Genomic DNA, 24,147 nt, shown 5'->3' with positions numbered 1-24,147 from the left:
GTTTTGCTTTGTATTTACTTTGTGACCTGGGATCCAACTCCATTCTTAATTCCTTCATAAAATTTCTGTGGAATTATTTTTGTCTCACTATTACTACTCAATAACTACTCTTTTTAAGCTTTATAATTTCTCAGACATGTAACTTCATTAATTTTATTGCCTTACTGCCATGCAAAATTAAGTAGGTTAAGCTGGGTGCCAGTGGTTCATGCCCATACTCCCAGCTACTCAGGAGACTAAGATCTGAGGAGTGTGCTTTGAAGCCAGCCCAGGCAGGAAAGTCTGTGAGACTTTTATCTCCAATAAATTACTCAAAAAAAGCCAGAAATGGCACTGTGGTTCAAGTGATAGAGGGCTTATCTTGAGTGAAAGAAGCTCGGGAACAGCAATCAGGCCCAGAGTTCAAGCTCTAGGACCAGTAAAAAAAAAAAGTAATTTTAGGCTAGAACTATAAATTCTTAATAAAAAATTCTCTGTAAAATTAACAACAAAGCAACAACACTCAGAATGCTAGCTGGTTCAGCCCACATTCTAGGTAGATTATTAATCAATCAATCTGTGTATCTGTGTATCTGTGTATCTATCTATCTATCTATCTATCTATCTATCTATCTATCTATCTATCTATCTATCTATCTATCTATCTATCTATCTATCTATCTATCTATCTACCTACCTATCTATCTATCTATCTATCTATCTATCTATCTATCTATCTATCTATCTATCTATCTATCTATCTATCTATCTATCTATCTATCCATCCATCGATCCATCTATATCAACTTACTGAATTCTCATAAAGGTTTTACAATTAAAATGTCCTTTTTATCACTGAGAAACAGAAGCCCAGTGAGTTTATTATCTGTCCATGGTCACTTAGCTAGTTGTGAATGAATTAGGAAAAGTCATTCTCAAGCCATGTTCTTGGGCCACTATATTAAACTGTTGGGCCATAATTTGATATGCCACCAACATTCCAAATCATGCTTCAAGTTGAAAGGAATAGCAAGAGTATAGAGGTGCTTTACAAGTACAGTTTTTAAATATGGAGGGAAAGATTAAACTTAGGTTAAGTGCATATCGCATTTAGGATTCACAGTGGTTGGGTTTCTTAGTAAGAGTTGACCAAAGTTTTATTTCTACCCTTAATTTCCTACAGCAAACTAAAATGTCAAGAACTGGTGCTCACTTTGGCAGCACATATACTAAAATTGGAACGATACAGAGAAGATTAGCATGGCCCCTGCACAAGGATGACACGCAAATTCGCGAAGCGTTCCATATTAAAAAAAAATAAAATGTCAAGAACTGTGATCCAGTATTTTGGTCTCATTTTCTTCAAGAGCTAGCTACTTTATTCATACTAAATTTCAACTGAGTAGAAAAGGGACAATGTCTAGATCTGATAGTTCTCTTCCTCGTAAAAAGCAAAAACCTGGCCGTGGCTGCAAAGGAAACACACTTCCTTAGGGAAGCCTCCCATCATTTTCCCAGGCTCAGCTAGAGCTTCCAGCTCTCACAGCAGCTCAGCCTCATGTCTGATCCAGTCCTCTGCCTGGTCTTGTAATTGCCAAGGAGCATTTTCTTTACTGGTCTTTAATCATTTTTGCAGCCTTCTGTCTAGCACATGCTTAGTGTATAATAGACATTCAGGAAGTGGTTATTGAAGTAAAATAAAGGTAATTTAAACTAGTTTGGAAACTTTTGGAGAAATAATTTCTTTAATTGTCTTAGTATACCCACAGCTGGCTTTTAATACTTCTATTGCATTTGGAAAACACTGTTTTTTTTACTCACCATTCTATCCTATTTATGCATCGTGGATATACAGTATATATATATTCTATATTATATATAGAATATATAATATAGAGTATATAATAGATAACTGGTTACTATATATAGTAGATAATATATATAATAGATAACTGGTTAATCAATTAGGCTGGAATTGGTTCTTCAGATGTATTAAGAAGTTGGAATTAGTTTAGTCAGTTGCAATGAGGGTATGCCACAGTAAGAAAATACTAACTTTAAATGTTATTGGTTTAGCACATGCAGGTTTGTGTCTCATTCATGCAAAATGCACCACAGATTCAGTGACTCTCCAAAGAAGTGTTTTCCTATGATGACTCCAACAACCAGTCCTCTGGAGTCTTGTCTCTGTGTCATGCAAAAGAAAGAGAGAGGGAGGGGGAGGGAAAGAGAGAGAGAGAGAGAAAGAGAGAGAGAGAGAGAGAGAGAGAGAGAGAGAGAGAGAGAGAGAGAGAGAGAGAGAGAGAGAGAGAGAGAGAGAGAGAGAGAGAGAGAGAGAGAGAGAGAGAGAGAGAGAGAGAGAGAGAGAGAGAGAGAGTGCTTGGCCTTGGCTTCCAAATGTTGGTCTGGAAGTGACATCCTACTACTCCCAGGCCTTTGGCAGGAACTAGTTAGACTTTCCAGCTGAAGAGGGAGAGGGTGGGTGGCAGGCAAATGTGGGGAGAACAGCAGAAATGCTTCTATGTGGAGGCAGAGAGAGTAAAATAAGATCCAATGACTAATATTTATATTTAACTGTTAGCCTGCTATATTTATATAAAAATAGCAGAATCCAAATTATTAAAGCAGCAGAGACATTAAAATCTCAAGTTCATAAAACCCTATGACACAGAGCAAGGTATAAAAAACCCCCAAATTCCAATTATTTATTCACTGTATCTTATATCAGCTTGGTGATGCTTATGAGATGGCCAAAGCCTTCCAATAGTATATATTTTTATAGATAGCTTTCTAACTGGTATGTTTCCAGTAAAGGCAAGCAATGACATGTAGCAACCAGCCAAGCAAGTGCTTTCAGCCTGTAACCTCAGAACTGCCAGAATCTCAAGGACATCATGCAGGAAGCACAGGTACTTGTTCATCAAGCTGTTTAATTTCCCAGAGGAATTTCAGCGTGGCAGAACTGCATTTGTGAGGTCCCAGCATCTCCAAGGAATAGTATCATTGGAATGCGAGCATCCGGGCTGATAAACCAGACATTCGTTGCTGCCCTGTTTCTCCCCTGGGCACTGCAATGAATGAAGGGCTTGGCTCATGCTTTGGATCCTTGAGCTACATCATGGATGCGCTGAGGTAGCAGATTCTCCTTGCTTGCATCAGACTCTGATGCTAATGAGAAACAGGCTTCCCGTCTTGAGATTGCAGTTTGATCCCAGTGTAATACAGCATGGTCTGCTTAACACAGATGTGATAGATGTATATGAAGAGCAAAAGTTCAACAGGTGTAGAAGGTCTCACAATCCTCTTGCCAGAGGCACAAACAATTATTTATGTCTTATCTATCTTTCAGAGATACATTATGTGGTAACAACAGAAACAGTAATAATTCTTTTAATGGCAGAAAACATGTAACAACAGCTTGCCTCATTTGTTAAGGCCACTGTCACAGTAATTGACCCTAAGTGGTGGTATTCCCCAAATTTAAAAGAAGATGATTTAATTATTCATCATGTGTGTGTACGTAATGATGGGGTTGGAGTCACAGGCACTGATGGACAGAGGCTTTACTGTATTTAGTATGTGGCTTCTGGGGTAATCTTCAGGGCTAAAGTTTGACTCATCTTTATTTTTGGTTTGTTTTAATGATGACTAATGGGTAGAAGCTCAGCTGAACCGATAGTGTGCCTAGGAATATATTAAAGACCTACTTTTTTTTTTTTAAAGTGATAGTCCCTGTGTTTTGTTTATTGTTCTTTTGGGACAGTATTTTTTCTTTTGTTGATTTTGAGAAGATCTTTATATGATATTAAGGAAATAACTCTTTGCTTATGATACTTTCTTGGGGGACAATGTTTCATTTGTTTTCTTGATTTTAATTGTGATCTATTTATTTTCCATACATTACATTCAAGAAGTTGTAGTGTAAGTTATCCTTCTTTTTCTTTTCTTTTTTTACATTTTGGAAAATGCACTTTTTAAATTTATTTTTTCATTATGTATTTATTTTTTATTGTGAAAATACCGTATAGAGGGGGTTACAATTACATGGGCAAGATAATGAGTACATTTCTTATCAAGCATTGTTGCCTCCTCCTTTGTTTTCCCTTCCCTTCCCTTACCTTTCCTTCCCCCCTCCTCATCCCCCCGCTCTCACCAAAGTTGTAAAGTTAATTTTTCCACATAACGACTTGCACATCTCATTGTTGCAATGGGTCCACCTGTATCCCTAGTTAAACGATTTGTTTTTTCCCTTCCCCTCCACAAATTATACCAACATCAAATATAGTGAAAGCAGGGGTTATACCGTGGGGGAGTGACATACAAAGCAACAAAATATCACCTTATAAATATGTTAGAAACAATCGCATAAAAGAAAAAAAAACATTTGAATACTTATCTTGGGGTTCATTTCACCTAACATCAACTTATTATCCTTATTTTTCTAATGTCATTGTTTATCTTGGATTAGCTTTAGTAAAAGTCCTTTTTTCTATTCCACTGTGATATTATAAGGCATTACTTGTGTTCACTTTCTTTTTACAACTACATTCTTGTTATTTGGAATCTGCTATGTTATAAGGGATAGTATAATTCACAAGAGGGTTTTCTTGATGTTCCAACATCATTCAGTGAATAATTCATTTTCCTTGTTCATAAGAAATGTTATCTTTTTGACAGGCTAACTTCTATGTGTACTCCTATAAGTAGTTGGGTTTATTTCTAGATCCATAGTCTTTGACATTTTATTACATACATATTTTTACTTACTATGGATTTAAGTAAGGTTCCATGTTTACTGAACATACCACTATTATTTAGAGCTATTATTCAGAATGTTCCTTTGTTCTGCTTTTCCCTATATTTATCAAAATACTCTGATTTTAAATTAGCTTAAGAAGTTGTTTATTAAAGAAGCTCACTATTACTTTTTGAGATCATATATATTTATAAGTTAATGAAATTAACATTAGAATTGATCTCTCTTCATTCATATATACTTGAACCATAGCTCCACTTCCAGCTTTTTTTTGTTAATTAATTAGAAATAAGAGTCTCACAGACTTTGTTGCCCAGGCTGGCTTCAAACTATGAGCTTTAGATCTCAGCCTCCTGAGTGAGTAACTAGGATTATGGGCATAAGCCACCAGCACCTGCCTAAAATGTGTTTAAATTTACTTAGACTTTCCCTTTAGTTTCTTAATTTCTATTAAAATATTATTCATTTAAATTTCTTTTTAAACTTATAATATATTTGACCATTTTCTCTGTTTTCTCTTTTATTCTATTTGTAGTTGCTAGTTGCTTTTTTATTTTTTAATAAAGAGAGACTATTCATTTGTATATGAATTTTCCCCAATCACATTACAGTGATTGTTAATTAGAGGTTGTACTATGATGGTTCAGATCTCACAGGCTGGCACGAGGCAAGCTGGCTTTGTATCCAGCCTTGTTAGTTAGGGACTATTATTAAGATTAGTGCTAATTCAGGAAAAGTGCTTAGAAGAGTACTTAATCAAGTTAACCATTATATTTAATCAGATAGACATATAGAAGTTTTTCTTGTTTCTGAAAAAGAATTTTGATGATTTCCTGCTTCTTTAGCTGGGAAAAGTTTAAATAGAGTATTTTCTTCTTTTGTGTGTATGTGTAACTAAGATGAATAGAAATGAACTAAGCCAGGCATAGAAAGACAAATATCACTCATATATGGAAGCTAAAAGAAGCTGATGTCACAGCTTCCAGAAGCAGAGGAGGGTGTGGGGGGATCATGGAGAAGATTGAATTACAGTTAGATAGGAAGAACAAGTTCTGTTATTCTGTAATATCTTAGCATTAAAAGTAATAATATTATAGTCTGTAGCTGAAGGTTAATAATATTATAGTCTATATTTAACACCAACTGGTAAAGATCACTCTGAATGTTCTTACCACAAAGAAATAATATTTGAGATGTGGGCATGCTAAGTACTATCACTTGATCATTATTCAATATGTACATGTTTTTAAACATCATGCTATAACCCATAAATATATACATGTGTTAATTATGTTATATGTTATATATATATGTTTTAATTATGACATGTTGAATTTAAATTCCTTGTATAAAAACTGAAAGACAATAATCACAAAAAGTAGAACAAAAAAGATGATAATTTACTATCTCACTTGATCTTCCAACTTATTTGATAGAAGAATATACAGATGTTAAAAATATGGATTTCATTGACTACAGAGGTAAATGAAGTATCTAAGTCAAATTTTAACTCTAGCTCTCCTACTTTATAACCAAACATCTATTTTAGCCCTGTTAATACAGTCAAAGACTATATTGGGGACTTACTTAAGAACACGTGCTATTTTTAAATTCAGATTTACTCTTTCTCTTCTTCATTCATTGACCAATCAAAGGTTATTATGTAATTCATGTTAGTATCAAATGAACAAAATTTCTCAAGGGAAAAAGAGCAAATGCAGTAGTACTAATTTTGGGCTTTTCTTTTTGTCTCTCTTTTTCTTTTGATTTCTATTTTTTCCCCTGTCCATTCCTATTACTACTTTATAGTTCTGGTCCATGGAGCAATGGTCCTGGACCATTACACCAGCCTGTAAAATGGTCTCTTGGACTCTAGTCCTGTCTTTCTTGTCTCTCGTCTCCGCTACCACTAGAGCAGAATACTGCATATCCAATCAAATCACACTTCCCATTTAGAGACTGAGATAACAGGGTCATTGCTTAAATCTCTTAATTCTCCAAATCTTGCCAGAATGCTTTAGCAATCCCCAATTCTCAAAGTTTACTTGAGCACAAAAAGTGCCATTTTAACTTATGAATTTGGCCCCTTTATGGCCATACCCAAGTTTTCCTTTCTCCTATTTTTACTTGGCTTACAATTCATTTGTTTCCCCTCAGTAAGCTCTGTCTTTATTTCTGACACTCTGTTTGGACTCTTCCCTGTGATACGTATATTATATTATCTCTATGCTTTTTTCTCTCATAGTACTTATATGTGTTTGTGCTCTGGTGTTTGCCTTGTCCTGAGACTATGAAGACTGTGGCACAATCTTGCTATTCTTCCTATCCTAGGAATTTGAACTTGCCTGATTTATGGGTACAAAAGATTTAGCTTCTCCAAAGATGATGGTTCTGTGAAAGAATAAAAAAGAAGTCCTCCTCACTTATCTTAAAAAATATTTTAGGAAAGCATTTATTAGACAAATCTTGAAAATATCAGATTAACATCAGGAATCCTGGTTTTCTTCTTGGCTCTACATGTAGGTTTTATATGCATCTTCTAGGAACTTTAGGCTTCTGTTGAACCACCTGCTAAACAACTACAAACATTTTCTGCGTACTTTTCCCTAACTCAGTCTATCTGTTTTTGTAGAGACGGTGAAGTACCTCACGATATAAAATAGCGACTTTATTTGATTAGCCTTGTCAAAGATAATTAAATAGAATTGGTTTGGTCTATAAATACATATATTAATTTGTTCTGCTTTCTCACCTTAGTTTAAAATTTAAGCTTAGTTTAAAATATCTGTCTTCAGCCAGGTAGGATAATTATGGCCAAAAGAAATGTATGAAGAAGGTTGTTTCTCTTAGCTCCTGTAAACAAACTGACAAAGAAAGTTGTTTCTTAACCAGTGCCTAAAGGGTTTGTTAGAAATGCCCTGATGCTCAATTCTATTAGGCATTTACAAATAAAGCTTGTTTTGCTTTGCATTGTAATTAGTGTAATTAGAGTTTATGTGTGACATATCATATATCTACTATGTGGACTTTTTTTTTTACAGTAACAAGGATACTAAATTACCTTATTAAGATTGTTAGTTTCAATAATGAGTTTACACAGAATATTTAATAATACTTCCTATTGTTCATCCAAACAAAATAATGTAGAGAGCTTTTAAGCAAGAATCTATTCTTGCTTATATTCTCCCTACTACTCCAGACCTGACTGAGCATAGCATTTATATATAACATGAAAAGCAGAGCAGAACAAGATTATGGGATGATTTTTTTTCCCTGAGAGGCCAACAAGAATGAGTGTCATGTCATGCTATCCCAGGGAGCAGAATTGTAAATATGGAGAAGAGAAACAGGTTTCCCAGTTTATATTGCTGTAACCTTATGGGGATCAGCTTCTGTTGTCTCTATAATGTGTTATGTTGAAAGGGGTAGATAGGGTTGCTGAGGGCTGGTGGAGCGTCCCTAGAGAGTGCCCAGGAAGCTTCGCTGTAGTGGATGCTGGACCAACCTCACAAGTGAAAATAAATCCACAGTACGTGATGTCTGCCTAGGAATATTTGCCATTCACTGCAGAGTGCATCTGTCCATGCTATTTCTCTTTCAGGTCACAAAATATGAAATGGCGAGTGGTAAGCTTTGTGCGGACCAGCAGTAGGCTGGTTAAAGTTAAATTGTCGATCAAAGTTAATGTGGCTCCTGTTATTTTAGACTGACTTAGTTGATATTTTCCCTTTTTATTCTCAAGCACTGTTAGTGATCCAAAGTTAAATTGGTCCAGGTTGCCATGTTCAACACATTGTCAGCTCTGGTGGCACACATACACTTTCCCCCCTCCCCATTCTTGGTGTCCTCAATTATACTTGAACAAATTGTTGTTAAATTAAATTCCAAAATGCTATTGTGGGTCTATAGATTTTGTGCTGTTGTGAATTTCAGAGAGATAAGCTTGTTGCAATGATATGCATATAATCCAGATGAATTGATAGTTTTACAGAGTGGTGAGTGATGTGTGTTGTACATGAAGAAGTGAGCAGTTCCCTGTGTTTTCTTATTCTGTTTTTCTGTTTTGTGTTTTTTTCTGTTGGTCGTGGGGCTTGAACTCTGGGCCTGAGTGCTGTCCCTTATCTCTTCAGTTCAAGGCAAATGCTCTACCACTTGAGCCACAGTGCCACTTCCAGTTTTCTGGTGGTTTATTTTCTGCCTGGGCCAGCTCTGAACTGTGATCCTCAGATCTCAGCCTCCTGAGTAGCCAGGATCACAGGCGTGAACCACCAGAGCCTGGCAGTTATTTCTTGTTTTTACCACTTACTATGACAAATATTTTACCCCAAATTGCTTCTGTTTCAATTGACTTTATTCTTCAACTTTATTCAATAGTAGAAGCATGTGTTTCTGCATTTTTCCTACAGTAGATGGTTTTCATAAAGCATAGGTCAGATTAGTTATAACTAATAAATTATGACTGCATACCCTAGGGACACATTTCAAATGCCTTATCCATTAGTCTTACCAGTGCAATTCTAGATTACTGACCATTTGAAAGAGTTCAAATTATTTCATGGGAGCCACTCAATCCTCTTTGAATCGCCAATGAAAGTACCAGGGCTTGAGGCAAGGACTGATATCATTACAACTTTTACCTTAGTAAAACTTGTAAACTTTTACTCCTAGAACTAAAACTTTCTATTTTAATTTTGATATTTTAATCTTGATATTTTGATATTTAATTTTTAATATGATTATGTTTATGATATACAATGTTTCTCAGATGTAGGTACTTGTTTAGATATTCTGTCTGCCCTTACTTCATTGTTAATATAAACTGGAAATGAATTACAATCACAAAATCATTCCAAGAAATTAAAAAGCTGACTCTTACTATCGTGTTCTAGTTTCCCAGCCATCTGAACAAATTATGACACATAATAACCTGAGGTTGTCAAAATCAAGAGCAGGTGCCTAAAAATCTCATGTTTCTGGTGAGCAAATACATGGTGGAGATGATAAACTGTCAATCAAACTATTTGTGCCTCTCCTTGTACCCTTTCCTTTACCTGTTGTAGGTCTCTTTGTGGGAATGGTTCCTATGTGCATATATATCCATTTACTCTTTCATTCAATAAATGCCAATGATCATTAAACACTGTTATAGATTCTGGCAATAACTTTAAAAAAAAAGGACCAAAAAAATTCAGGCTGTGTGTAATTTTAATCCTACTTCTACTCACTCATCTTTGATTTTTTTTTGGTTAATGAGAGACATCATCATAAAATTTTAGGTTGCAATCATCATGTAAGTCAGTAAAAGCTCCTTATTATTTGATCCTTTTAGATCTTTAGGAGCGTTACGTACTTTTAGTTAGGACATTTTTTGAAGGGGAAGAAAATGCAGTTCTGGGATTTCTTTAGTCCTTTCTTCAAGACCTAGCTTGCTTTGGACAGCAGAATAAATGAGAATATGTATGAGGCTGTGAAATAACTGTTAAAATGTTCAGGATCCAACAGTTAAAAGGAATTGCATTTCAATACACGATAAAATTTCCAGATTACCTTGAGAATTGGGGCTGTTACTGTCAGTTGTATTGAAGTAATTCCAACATGCTAAATTACCTGACAAGTTGTGGTGTTTTATGTGCTGTATTGAAATTGGAGTATTTGTTTTGCTTCAATGGGTACTTAATTATTTGTTTCTTCTTGACATTGTGCTAGGATTAATTCATAGCATTATGAAGCTGCTCTAAACATCATCTTGAGAGCATGAGTTGGCTCCTGTAAACCTGATGCATCATCTGAATGTTTTGCCCTCATTTTAAATATATTAAATCAGGGTCATGAGTTACTTATAAAAAGAGAAAAATGATAGCTTTCCTTTCCCTAAAGGAGATTTCAGGGATGCACAATGAAAGGATTTAAATACAGCTATGGGAAATGGAGCCTCTGTCTATAGCCTATGGAGAGACGGCTTATAAATAGGGCTCAGCAAAAGACATCCTTCTTGCTCATTTGCAATGTAAATGTGGTTTTGGCATCAAACAAAATTCGTCAAGCCAAGCATCCTTCTTAGTATCACTCTAGTTTGTTCTCTGCAAAACTCAAGTTGGAATCTGATCCTCATAAGGAAAGATGAACTAGTAGTGTCATTGGCTACTTCTTCACGTGCCTACACTCCCAGAACTTTGGGAAACTGAGGCACGATGGTTCTTTGAATGCAAAAACTGAGGCCAGTCTAGTAATATAGCAAAACCCTGTTTCTCTTTTTTTTAAAAAAATCTTTTATTGTAAAGATGCTGTACAGGGGGTTACAGCTACACGAGTAAGGTAATGAGATGCTGGAGGGGATGTGGACAGAAGGGAACTCTGCTGCATTGTTGGTGGGAGTGTAAACTTGTTCAACCACTTTGGAAAGCAGTATGGAGGTTCCTCAAAAGACTCCACATAGAGATCACCTATGACCCAGCAATCCCTCTTCTGATCATTTACCCAAATGATCACAAACAAGACCATACTAAAGCTACCAGCACAATTATGTTTAGTGCAGCATTATTTACCACAGCTAAGATATGAAATGGATCAAGAAAATGTGGTATACATACACAATGGAATTCTATGCCTCCATCAGAAAGAATGACATTGCTCCATTTGTTAGGAAATGGAAAAACTTGGAAAAAATTACATTAAGTGAAGTAAGCCAGGCCCAAAGAAACATAGGTAATGAGTACATTTCTTGTCAAACATTGTCACTCCTTCCTTTGTTTTCCTCCTACTATCCCTTCCCTTCCTGCACCTTTACCACTCCCTCCTCCAAGAAGTTGTAAATTTTGTTTCCAACATAGTAAGACCCTGTCTCTTAAAGATAAAAAAGTAATGCTACAGTTGGGACCTTTGAGAAATAATAGGGCTCATGAGTATCCTTATGAGTGGATTAACTCACCCACGTTATTAGTGGATTAATAGTTATCTATCAATTGTTATCTCAAGATTGAGCTTGCTCCAATGTCATCTAGGTCGCTAGCATTCCCTATCTTTGTTACAGAATCTCTGGTATTCTCTTAGGCCTGTCAGCAAAAATGCAAGATGTTCCCTCTTCCTTGACCCTGGACCAGGACTGCAATTCCAGTAGAAACTCTTCTCTTTATACCTGTTGGCAGAAGACGAAACCTTTATTCAAAGAGAGTAAAAGTTGGGAACAAACTGATGCAGTATCTGAATATCCCAGAGCACCACCCATTCTTAGTGTAATATATTTTATATATAATTTTAAATTACCTTTAAGTAGTTATGCAAAGCAGTTTCAACATGTCGGTGTATGAGTCCAATGTGTCTTGATGAATGTCACCTCTTCCATCATTCTCCCCTGCCATTTATCCCAACAAAGGTGAATGAATGCAGTCATGATAGTTTCTTGTATTTAACAGTGTCTGCTCTCCAACGATAAGATCTGCATTGTGTCAAGTGTTCATGCCAACAATCTTACCATTTTCCTTTTTCTAGTGTGCTCTCATCATCTACTTTTGCCAGTCATTTGTCCCTTTGTCCTTTCCCTCCCTGTGACTGAGCATCGGTTTTTCTGGCAAATATTTAAGCAGAATAATCATTTTAAGATTCAGTGATCTTTCCAAATGTATATTGGATCCCTTCACTCTTCAGCTGATAATCATTCAGAGATTTCCTTGCTCTATGTTTGAATTCCCAAAGCTCTGAGCCTTCTGCAAATCAGTCTTCAGTGATCTACATTCCCTTATGGAATGGAATCAGAGTGGAAAGTGTTGTGTGCAGTCAGGTGAGACAATAATGTGCGAAACCAAAGATTGTATTTCATCAAACATATCTTCACATGAGCTCACAAAGTAAACGTTTGCTACCCTTTCTGCTCTCCTGCTCATGCTCCTGATACTTTGTCTCTGTAGATTACTTAAATTAAAAGATCCATGCACATGCCAATTCATTAGCTATGTAATTTTATTCTTTAATCATAGGTTTACTCCCAGTAATAGCATGTGAGTTTCTAGTATTCTGTATCCTTCTCAACAACACTATTACTTTCCTAGAGAAAATAGATGTGTGTCTTAGACACTGATCTCTACGAGGTTAAATGAGCTACAATTTTTTCCACTAAGAATTGTTTTCTGAATTTTTAAAAAATACTATCACCATAGGAAATTCCTAGCTTCAGGGTTAGGCATGAGGGCTCATGATTGCAATCTCAGCTACTAGGGAAGGAGAGATTAGGAAAGATTTCTGTTTGAATCTAGCCTAAGATAAAAGGGAGAGATCCTAGATTATCGTAAAAAATAAGCCAGGCCTGGTGGTATAGATCTCTAATATGAGTTATGTAAGAGGCATAAGTAGAAGAATCATAGTTCAATCCCAGCCCAAATAGAAATTATGAAACTCTATCTGAAAAGTAACTAAAAACAAACAAAAGAGGGATAGGCCTGGCCCAAATGGTGAATCATTTGCCTAGCAAAGGATCCTGTATTCAAAACCCTAATATGCCCCCCCACCAAATAAAAATGAAGAAAAAAATTCCTAAATTCAGTGTAGTCTAATTTACTAATCTTGTTCTTTGTGTTTCAGTTTTGGATCTTTAATAAGCAATATTCTATTATATTTTTCCTTCAAATGTTCTAACATTTTGATATTCATGTTTAGTTCTTTGAGTTATCTCAGTTTTGTTCATGAGTTGAAGCAGAGAATCTTTTTTTTTTTGTATATGTCTGATTGTCTGAGCCCTATTTATTGCATTGTTCATATTTTCTTGCCTGATCTGCAATAATACTTCTTTCATATAGCAAGATGCAGATATGCCTACTTCTATTTATGGGCTGCCTGTTCTCTGCTTTAATATCTAGCTATCTTAAACAATATAGTTTACAATAAGGCTTGCTATGTGGTACAGTGAATTGTCTCTCCTCATCCTTCAAAAATTATTATTACTTTTTTGCTCCTAATAAAAGCTATTGAACCAGTGTGTCAAACCACAGACAAGATAAACCCATCCATCAAGTATAGAAAAGAAGCTGGTATCATTGCACTCAATTTCCTTCCTATGCATCTAGAAAACATTACATTTTTTTTATATCCTAAACACCGTGCATAGGCCCTCTGGGGACAAGATGCCTTCAGTGATGAGAGCCCTGCTTTAAACATTTTCTAGCACTCTTTTGTTAGCACCAGAGACAAAAAAAACAAGCTAGTATTTCTTCTGGGGGACACCTCCTGTCACTGTAGCAGGTATGGAGAAAACAACTTAGAGGGGAAGAAAAAAAAGAACTATTTCAGCTCAGGTTGGGAGATCTGAGAACAGGGCTGTATGGATCTGTTTCCTTGAGTCTGGTACAGCAGAAACTCATGCAGCACCAACATATAGCAGTTGGTGTTTCATCCCTGGCTGGCTGGGAAAGGGACACAAAGGAGATAGAAGAGAAGAAAGTAAAGAGAGGAGAGGAGAGAGGAATGACACAAGAGAGAGAGAGGATAGGAAAGGAGAAGAGTGTAGGGAGGGAGGTGAGGGAAGACAGGAGAAGATACAAGAAGACAGGAGAGAGGAGGAGAGGAGAAAAGAGTAGAGGTGGGGAGAGAGGGAAGAGAAGAGCAGAGAAGAGAGAAGAGGAGAAGAGAAGAGAGGAGAGGAGAGGAGAAGGGAGGGAAAGAGAGGGGAGGAAAGCAGATAGGCATATGAGAGGAAAGGAGAGAGGAAAGGCAGGAAAAAGGAGAGATTAGAGGACAGAAAGGGAAAAGATGTGAGCAGAGAAGGAGGGAGGAGAAGAGATGGGGGAGACCAGAGAGCTAGGGGAGTGGAGAAGAGCCAAGGAAGATATAGTTTCCAAATGCATGTCCCAGAGACCTACATCCTCCAACTAAGTGCTGCCTCTGGAAAGCTTCCATCACTGTGCAACAATGTGCTATCAGACTATGAATCCATTACTGAATTAAGCCATTCATGAGACCAGAAACATCCAGTCACCTTAGATTGAATAGATCTACCAGCTAGAACCTAAGCCTTTTATGCATGAAATATTTGGAGGGACAATTCATACCCAGATCATAACACCTCAATAGAAGATAATGTAAGAACTATAAAAAAGTTAGCACAAACCAGTACTACAAGACTTCATTTCCATTCTTTGAATATAATATTCTTTGCTATAGGGAGACAGAGCAAGGGTTTAGAGAAGCAGAATATAACTTTCCTAAAAAGAAAAGAAGTGGCCTACCAAATTGGCTTGTGGAATATTTTGTCTAGACATAACTTTTAAAGATTACCTACTATAAATCCATGTTATTATTATTATTATTTTTCAGTCATGGGGCCTGAACTCTGGGCCTGGGTGTTGTCCCTCAGCTCCTCAGCTCAAGGCTAACGCTCTACCACAGTGCCACTTCTGGCTTTTATTTTCTTTCCTTTCTTTCTTTCTTTTCTTTTCTTTTCTTTTCTTTTCTTTTCTTTTCTTTTCTTTTCTTTCTTTCTTTCCTTTCTTTCTTTCTTTCTTTCTTTCTTTCTTTCTTTCTTTCTTTCTTTCTTTCTTTCTTTCTTTCTTTCTTTCCTTCTTTCTTTCTTTCTTTCTTTCTTTCTTTCTTTCTTTCTTTCTTTCTTTCCTTTTTTTTTGCTTATGTGGTGCTGAGGAATGAAACCCAGGGTCTCATGCAGGCAAGGCAAGTGCTCTACCACTGAGTCACCTTCTCAGCCCCTAAATCCACGTATTTTATAGATAGGTAAGATGGTGACCCAGAAACATTAAGTAGCTTGTCTAAAGTGTCTTAAGGAGAAATTTAAGATCCAGGACTTCGAGACTGTCTGCTTCATTATCTGATACTTTTCACATGAAAATATTTAATGAGCTATACAAGTAAATATCATTATATTTTAATTAAAAGACTTGCTACTCTCAAATTTGTCATGTATATTCATTTCATTGTTATCTCAAATGTTTTCATGTTTTTAGAATTCTGAACCTGTAATAGTGTAAAATAATGCTTCTATCTATCTATCATCCCATTATTGCATAAATTACCTATTAATTTGTGTAACAATATTCCTTTTCTGATTCATAAAGTGTGATTCTGTTAGAAAAAGTTTATAGGCTTCTTTCTTTCTTTTTTCTTTCTTTCTTTTTTCTTTCTTTCTTCTTTCTTTCTTTCTTTCTTTCTTTCTTTCTTTCTTTCTTTCTTTCTTTCTTTCTTTTCTTTCTTTCTTTTTCTTTTCTTTCTTTTTTGCTGGTCCTGGGGCCTGAGTGCTATTTTTGAGCTTCTTCATGCTCAAGGCTAGTGTTCTACCACTTGAGCCACAGTGCTATTTTGGCTTTTTCTGTTTATGTGGTATTGAGGAATCAAACCCAGTGCTACATGTATGCTAGGCAAGCACTCTACCAACAAGCCACATTCCCAGCCCCTTCATAGACATCTTAATTTATTAAATACAATAATATAAGCATTTTAATTAATGGTCACTTAAATACAGTTTTCTGTTATTTTTTTTAAAGTATTAAAATACCTTCTCTTTATTTATTAGCATTTCTAGTTATTCACATGGAATCATTAGTTTGTAAAAGTCTTTTTAGTTTGCGAACATGTATAATGCATGCTGTGTGTGTGTATGTAGTGTGTGTATGTGTGTGTTGTGTATGTGTGCAGATTGTGGGGCCTGAACTCAGGTCCTGAACTCTATCCCTGTACTCTCTTTGTTTTGCTCAAGGCTCCTTTTCTACCACTTTCCTGCCTTGGCTGGCTTTGAACTACAATGATCAGATTTCAGCCTCCTTAGAAGCTAGTATTACAGGAGTGAGCTGCTGGTGCCTGGCTAGAAAAGGCACCTTTGATTTCTATTTGAAAATGGTAGCATGTTTTATTTAAATGCGCTTTAAAAATAAAGTTATACTAGAGTAAGAGAGAATTATAACTGGAAGTTATTTGATTTAGAGAGGTTGCATAAAATAGAAATGGAGGCACATATTAAGCAGAAACAATAAAAATGCATAGGAATTAGAAACAATGGAATTGAAAAACTTCGCTTCAGTTTGAATTGAAAAAGCCACAGCTGTTCTTTGGGTGGAAGAGTGGTAAGGTTTCTGTCAAACAATTTTTGTTTTGAGTATATAATAGATACATGAATTTTTTGTGTCAATGAGCCAAATCCCATCTGACTCTAGCTCCTCCTCTTCCAAGGCTCAGCAGCCTATAGAAGGAAGGGGCCAAGCTTCCTTGTTCTACTCCCTCTCTACTCTGCTCTTTCTGGTCCTTCTGGGTCAGCAAGGAAGGAGAGTGGAACTGGGAATAAACGGACAAGGATTTTTTTGTTGGGTGCTATGGTATGATCTTGCATAGGGCTCTGGACCTCTGTGCGATGAGAACCAAAGCTGGCTCTTTTTATTCCACACCACTCTTCTGAGTTCTAGATTGGCACCTTATGGGGACTTCTCTACTTTCTGATTTATGTTCTTCATAGCCTACTTCCTGCTGTGAATCTTGAACCCTAGCAGGTAGATTGCTTTGCCGAAATTATTTAAGATGACTCATTCCTGGTCCCTTTGTGAAGCACTCTATCCTATGTGTCATTTTGGCCTCTCTGGTCTGCTAAATCCTGGAAATGGGGGTCACTGCCACTTTATCTCCTGTCTCTTCACTGATGCTTTGTTTCCCTGTTCTTTTTGGAGTTTTCAGAGAATAGCTTCTTGTACCTTTCAAATAAGAGGATTACACGTCAGCATCCCTGAAGAGTTGCGTTGGAGGTGCTGTCATTTTACTTGCTGTAGCAATGGGTCAAAAGTTCCCGGCATGAATCACCTTTAACACTCTCTATGAAGTACTCTCAACTCCACAGACTTTGCTCATTCATTTCCTAGTAGAGTAGGGGACGGTGTGGGTACAATTTGTATAACTAGCTTTGGGCTAGTTTTAGCAAATCACACATAGGTGGTGTGACATATCAGGTTAGAGTACATTACAACTTTTGTTCTTAGCTTTAAGGGCTTCAGCTAAACTTGTGAGACAACAGGAAAATTTCTGCTCAGTTTTTCTGTTCCACATGCTAAGATGCTTTCTCAGGATTTTCAGAATCCAGCAGTAAAAGAAGTCATGATTCATTTTGGGGACTAAAGTAAAAGTCGCCACTGAATAAACAGCATTTGGTGATTAAGCAGTGGGGTTTGGGTTTGGAGCTGTGTGTGTGTGTGTGTGTGTGTGTGTGTGTGTGTGTGTGTGTGTGTGTGTGTGTGTGTGCTTTTGCACATATGTAGGTGTGAAGATATACATATGTGTGTTGGGGAAAGAGTAACATTATGGTTCTCTAGAAAAGCAAAACTCTGATATAAAATTGGCTCATGTAATTATGGGAACTAGTAACACCAAAATTCTTACGGAAGAACAGCAGGCAAGAAATTCAAGTAAAAGCTGATGTTGGAGTTTTAAGACTGAGATTTACAGGCTATGCAAGTAGGCTGGGCACAGGTACAATCTCTATGTTGCATATGTTAGGCAGAATCCTTTGGAAAACATCAGTTGTTTTTCTAAGTCCTTTCACTGATTGAATGAGCCTTACACTTGTCATAGAGGGTTATTTGCTTTACTTAAAGCCACTGATTGTAAATGCTAATCACTCTAAATACATACCTTCATAACAACTCCTAGATTATACTTGATTCCCTGAGTACCACAGGCTGGCTAGATTGGCACAGGGAATTAGTCTCAAGTAGACAGTCCTATTGACGACTCTTCTTCCTTGTTCTACTTCTCACAAGAGACTGAGGTCAAAGCATAGGAGACTTTTCTGTGAACCTACTCGCTTTGTCATGGACAAAGTCACCCAATATTACTGCAGTGTAGTATTAGCAGTGTAGCACTTGTTGCTGTCTTCCTTCCTGACAAGACTGGAGAACAGATCTGTATGTCTGCTCTGCATCTCCATTGCCCGCACTTTAAAGTTTTGCAAAGTAACTGAGGGTGTCATTGCAGGTGTCCAGATTCCAGCAAGTTGGGAAAGTAAACTCAGGGCCAGAGACCTGTGAAGACATATGGAGTAGGCTCTACATTTTTAATAGTAAAATGGGGAAAGAGTTCCAGACATTCGTTTTCTGTGCCTGGTCACTATATATAGGAAAGGAATCAGGGAGAAATGACTATGAAACAAAGACTTTATCATGATGTTTGTAAGCTGATGATTAAGACACACTTGTTAAAACCTGTAATGGGAAAATGTTTCAAAGGGCTTTTGAAACATTTTGAAATTGAGAAATCAAGGACTCACAAAACATTGGATGTTGTATATCCTGTAGGGATATCCAGGTATAGATGGACTGATTTGAGGGCTGTTATGTTGTCTGTGTTGTTGCATGAGAAGAAATCATAATAGGAAACCACAGATTTTCCTGTTCTTTGCATTTCCTTACACTGATTGGCAGAGTTTTGTTCCTTTGTTTTTCTTCAAACATTCTCAGTGTTACCTAATACCCTGAACAAAACAAGAATGATAAACTAGATGGGTTTGGGGTTTCTGCAATCAGTATTTTAGGGCCTTGGAATTAGCCTTAGGCTACTCTCATCTTTTTCTCACTAACAGGGAGGCTGTGTTCCTGGAGGGTGAGCTCAGTGTGGTTACTATGGAGCCCATAATTGAGTTTAAGGATGGGTAGGAGAAGGGAAGATCTTACTCATTCATTGCCTGCCAGGTGCAAACACCTTACTGGGTGTGGTAACCGTGTGGAATGTCTCTGAATCTATGGAAATTAGTTATTATCATTTAATTGGGTAAAACAGAGTTCATGAAAATGTATTGGCCTGTTCACATGTTCAGCTAAGAAAGAGTGGTTTTAGGATTTAAAACCTATTTGATACCAGGCTTTTCTTGCCCTTCTGCATTAGTTCCTGTCTGGGACACAAGATGTACATTTCTTCTTAAGTATCTTCTAGTAAGCAGCAATCAATTCTGTGACATAGAAAGAAAAAGTGTCAATTCCCCAGATAACATTGTTATCCTTTGGTCTGTTTGTAGAGCATGAAATCACAAATATGTATGCACATACATTTACATTCTACCTTTCCTCTGTTATTTCTGAATGTGCTAAATACCTCATAAATTATATGCATTGTTGCCTATGATCTTCTTTTAGGTGGGTAATATAATTATTAGTTATTAAAGAAGAAATTGAGACTCAGAAAGGAGACTTTCCCAAAGCATATATCAACTAATCAAGACCCATATTTGTGAAACTGAAGCATTATTGCTCTTAATGACAGGGGCATATTGCCATTCATTCATGTGACAAATATTTATTGCATGGCTTCTTTGTACCTACAGTGTACTAGGTAATATGGACACAAGGATAAAAAAAATCATCTAACTTTTATGACACACAGGCAGGCAATGATAATGAGATTTGGTAAAACAATGGTATGTATGTATTCTAAGACCATCATAAAAAGCCATATATGGGACCTGTTCATATGAGGTAAATCTAATCTCATTGAGCCTTACAAGTCACCTTCCAAGTGCCATTCTTATTTCATTTTAATTTTTAAGTTTAAATTTTTATTGTTATGATAAAGTTGATATACAGAGGGGATACCGTTATATAAGTCAAGTAATGACAACATTTCTTTTTGGACAATGTCAGGCCTTCCCTCCTGTTCTTCTAGTATAATTATTATTTTAAAGAACAAAAGTTGAAGTAAAGGCAAGAGACTTTACTCAGCTTCACTCTTAGTTAACATGAGAACTTATAAATCCAGAATTATCTTTTTCTGAAATGATTAAATCACTACCCATTATCTCTGGAGTAAGAAGAATATAATTGTTTGTATGGCAGTTTTTTCTTCTTCTTTTTAAACCCAATCAAGCCACTTAAACAGAAAAAAACCCCTCAAAATCACTACTGCTAAACATCTAGGTAAGAACATAGTTCTGTGCTTTAATTGTCTGTCCTCTGCATTTGGAGTTTTGTTTACTGTATGTGTTTCATGTAAGTTCATAAAAGTCAATAAACTCACTGTTTCTGAAATTGCTTGTAATTTAGCATCTAGTCAGGGTAACAAAAGGAAGTTAATTCAATGTTGGTTTATGATGGTGATTAACTTCGTATCATTTCTTTCCCAGAGGAGAGGAAGAGTTCAAATATGAAGTTATATAAGCCTGCTGTATCTGAGAAGTTAGAGTAAGAACAAAAGATTTGTTATGAGACCCCTAAAAAAATCACAGTGCCCTTTCAGCTTAATTATGGTGGTTTCATTGAAGTTATTTTAAGTAATTGTTAATTATGTTTCATTAGAGTAATTAAGGAATTAGCCAGGGGAATTTGAATGAACCATAACAGAGATATGTTTGGCCTCTGGGGATCAAAGATTCTACTAGTTTTTGTAAGTTCTAAAATACCTCTGTATATACTGCATAGAAAAATGGAGCTAGGTTATACTTTTGATTACACAAAATGAATCCTAATAACTAAGTTGTGCATATGATGTCATAGAGTATACTACTATGTACTTCCCCCAAAGTATAGGATTGTATTAGATTTGGTTTCTTTAAACTTAGAATTGCTGTTATGAAGTAAATGAGGATTAAAGGTCTAAGAGTCAATGCTGTTTATGTTTATAAAATCTAAATTGTCCTTTTTTTTGCACATGAATTATTTAAATTTACCAGATGCTTTAAGAACTGTCTGACTTTAGGAAAGATCTAGATTTTTTTTAACTTGGAGATATAATTTTAAACTGAAAAATCTTGGGCTTTAGTTGTTATAATCCTGGTCTTGATTTAATAAAAGTCACTGGATATATGGACAAATATAACATTTCCTGTACATTGGCAGTGCTTGTTAAAAAGTTCTCTTATTGACTTCCTGGCTTTGCTAATTTTGAAGAATATCATTCTGTTTGTTGGGAGAATTCCCAGTGAATTATTCTTTTTTTTATTATTGTAAAAGTACCATACAGAGGGGTTACAATTACATGGGCAAGATAGTGAGTACATTTCTTATCAAGCATTGTTGTCTCCTCTTTTGTTTCCCCATACCATCCTTTCCCCTCTCCACCCCCAACGTGAATTATTCTTATAATGTCAATATTCTGATATAAAAGAATATCAGAATTTTACATGTGGTATACTTACAGACAAAATTTAGTATGTTCAGCACCTCACAGCTAGATAAAATTGCAAGAAAATTCCATTTACATTTTTTGGCTTCCCATGTTTCTTCTTAGATTGATGGATAGGTAGATATGATTTTAATAATGAATATTACAGACAGAAATGAGTGACCTCATAAATCAATACTAAATGTAAAAATTCTATATATATACGTGCATTTATGCATATGAGTATGTTTATGTATGTACATGTAGTTTTACTTTTCTTCTGCGGATAAGGGACAAAAGAATGGAGGAGAGGAGTGGAAGTTTCAGAGAAGCCACCAAGATCCCATGGGGACATTAAACCTCAAGCTGAGCTCCATTAGAAGTGCTAATGCTAACTATCACCTTTCAGGAATTCTGTCAGCAGCCTCTGTTTTGGCAGTTCCCAGTAGAAAAACAAACAAACAAACAACGAAGCAATAAAGATTCTCAATAGAGTCTTTAACCTCTTCAGAGACTATCAGACAACTCATTGGACTCTTTGAGACACCTTCTAATGTGAGAAGTTCAAATCATTATTGAGTTTTTATAATGAACTTTTTAAATTTAAGTATACTAATTTGTCACTTAATAAAATTGGTTTAAGAATGGATGCTTATTGTGAAAGATCACAAATCTCAAGAAAAAGAATTAGCTAACTGAGTATACCATTCCATGGCCAGCCACAGAGATTGGTTCAGCAATGGTTCCTCAAAGGGTAGGTTGAATGCTTTGCTGAATTAGCATGTGATGTCCCCAAGTGGAAAAGACCTTAGAGGTACGAGGTGGAAAGGATATGAATCTGAAGATGTTGGTGATGGCTTTCTGCCAGTGTGGCGGGAGGCCCTCTGCAAATGAAATGAGCACTGAGAAGCTGAGTTGAGAGAAGAAAGACACTTAATGGTGTGAGCCCAAAGGTTTGACCATACTTGTACAAGTCTCTATATTGTTTAAGTTTGAGCCTTGCTCCTGTAACAGTCAAGTGACCGTTGTCTCATTGCAGGGTACTTTGGCCTTCAACAAATCCCATTGACCTGAGTAATAATTGGTCATAGTTAACACTCAGAGGAAAAAAAGTGGAAATTTCTAAGAAGGCAACAATGCTTGAGAAGAAATGTACTCATTATCTTGCCCATGTAATTGTAACCCCTCTGTACGGTATTTTCACAATTAAACAAAAAAGAAATAACAAGTGAGATTCAAACGAATTATCTTTAAATACAAAGGGTGAAATTGGTATTTTTTTCAGGGAAGAAATGAAGGATGGAACCACCTTAACATCACCAGTTAAGACATATTGACATCTGTACCCCTTAATATGATTCACTGAAAAGGACACATCATCTCTTTCAGCTCTATATAACTTTGATCCAGTCATGAGAAAACCTCAGACAAAACCAAATTGAGGGATATTTTATACAATAACTGAGAAAAGCTTTTCAAATGTGTCAAGGTCATTTAAGACAAAGAAAGATTGAAAAAGTACTATTGATTAGAGGAACTAAAGAGACGTGACAGATAAATTCTGTGTAGTAGAGATATCCGTTGGATGCTATTTCATGCAAGACTAATTAGAATGTTCAGAAAAAAAGGGACATTAGCATAAAAATGGACAGAATCTGAATTAAGTTGGTAGTACAGTTAGTGATACTGTACTGATGCTAATTTCTAAGTTTTGGTATTTGTACTATGTAAGATATTAAATTAGGGAACCTGATTGATGGGTACATGGGAAGTCTTCATTCCATTTTTGGCATTCTTTTGTAATTGTAAAACCATTTCAAGATAGGTAAGAAAAGCAGTGTTCAAAGAAAGAGAATAGGGAGAAAAAGAAGAGAGATGGATTGGCTCCCCTGGAAAGCTCCTCCAGTGGGCCAGAGTGTTTCCCAACATTTTATGAAGAAAAAAGCTATAGCCACTGAACGCTATAGTTTGTTTAATGGAATTCCTTATTTCCTCCATTTCTTTAAGGTCATTGTTTCTTCAGGACTTCACAAATTTAACACTGAGCTGAGAGATTACTGGTTAGTAGTCATAGTTTCCATAACTAATGAAATTTTTCAGTTTCTAAAAAATATACATGGATTAACGATGGGGAATCTTTGAAAAAGAAAATCAGGTTTCCCTATTTTGTCATTGCATTTATTTAGTCACTGCCTTTATTAAGTAAGAATATTCTCAATATCTTCCAAGGAACCCTTTATATAGACTTGTAAAATATATAAGGGGGGAAGCAGCTTGTATTGTTCCTTATAGCTAACATAATTAAAATAGTATTTAAAGAAGAGTAGGTGTTAAGTAAAAAAATGTCCATA

General features: G+C 36.1%; 1 non-coding gene across 1 annotated transcript; it reads left to right on the top strand.

The window, feature by feature from the left end:
- The first annotated feature begins 1,184 nt into the window (after positions 1-1,184).
- On the top strand, positions 1,185-1,291 carry LOC138814397 (U6 spliceosomal RNA). Its single transcript, XR_011367977.1, has one exon. It is a non-coding gene; the product is annotated as a U6 spliceosomal RNA (small nuclear RNA).
- The last annotated feature ends 22,856 nt before the right edge of the window (positions 1,292-24,147 follow it).

The sequence above is a fragment of the Dipodomys merriami genome, unplaced genomic scaffold, assembly GCF_024711535.1.
Source record: "Dipodomys merriami isolate MVZ:Mamm:240054 unplaced genomic scaffold, mDipMer1.0.p SCAF_6, whole genome shotgun sequence".
Taxonomy (NCBI): domain Eukaryota; kingdom Metazoa; phylum Chordata; class Mammalia; order Rodentia; family Heteromyidae; genus Dipodomys; species Dipodomys merriami.
The sequence above is the reverse complement of the archived record's forward strand: the minus strand, read 5'-3'. Positions and strand labels throughout refer to the sequence as shown.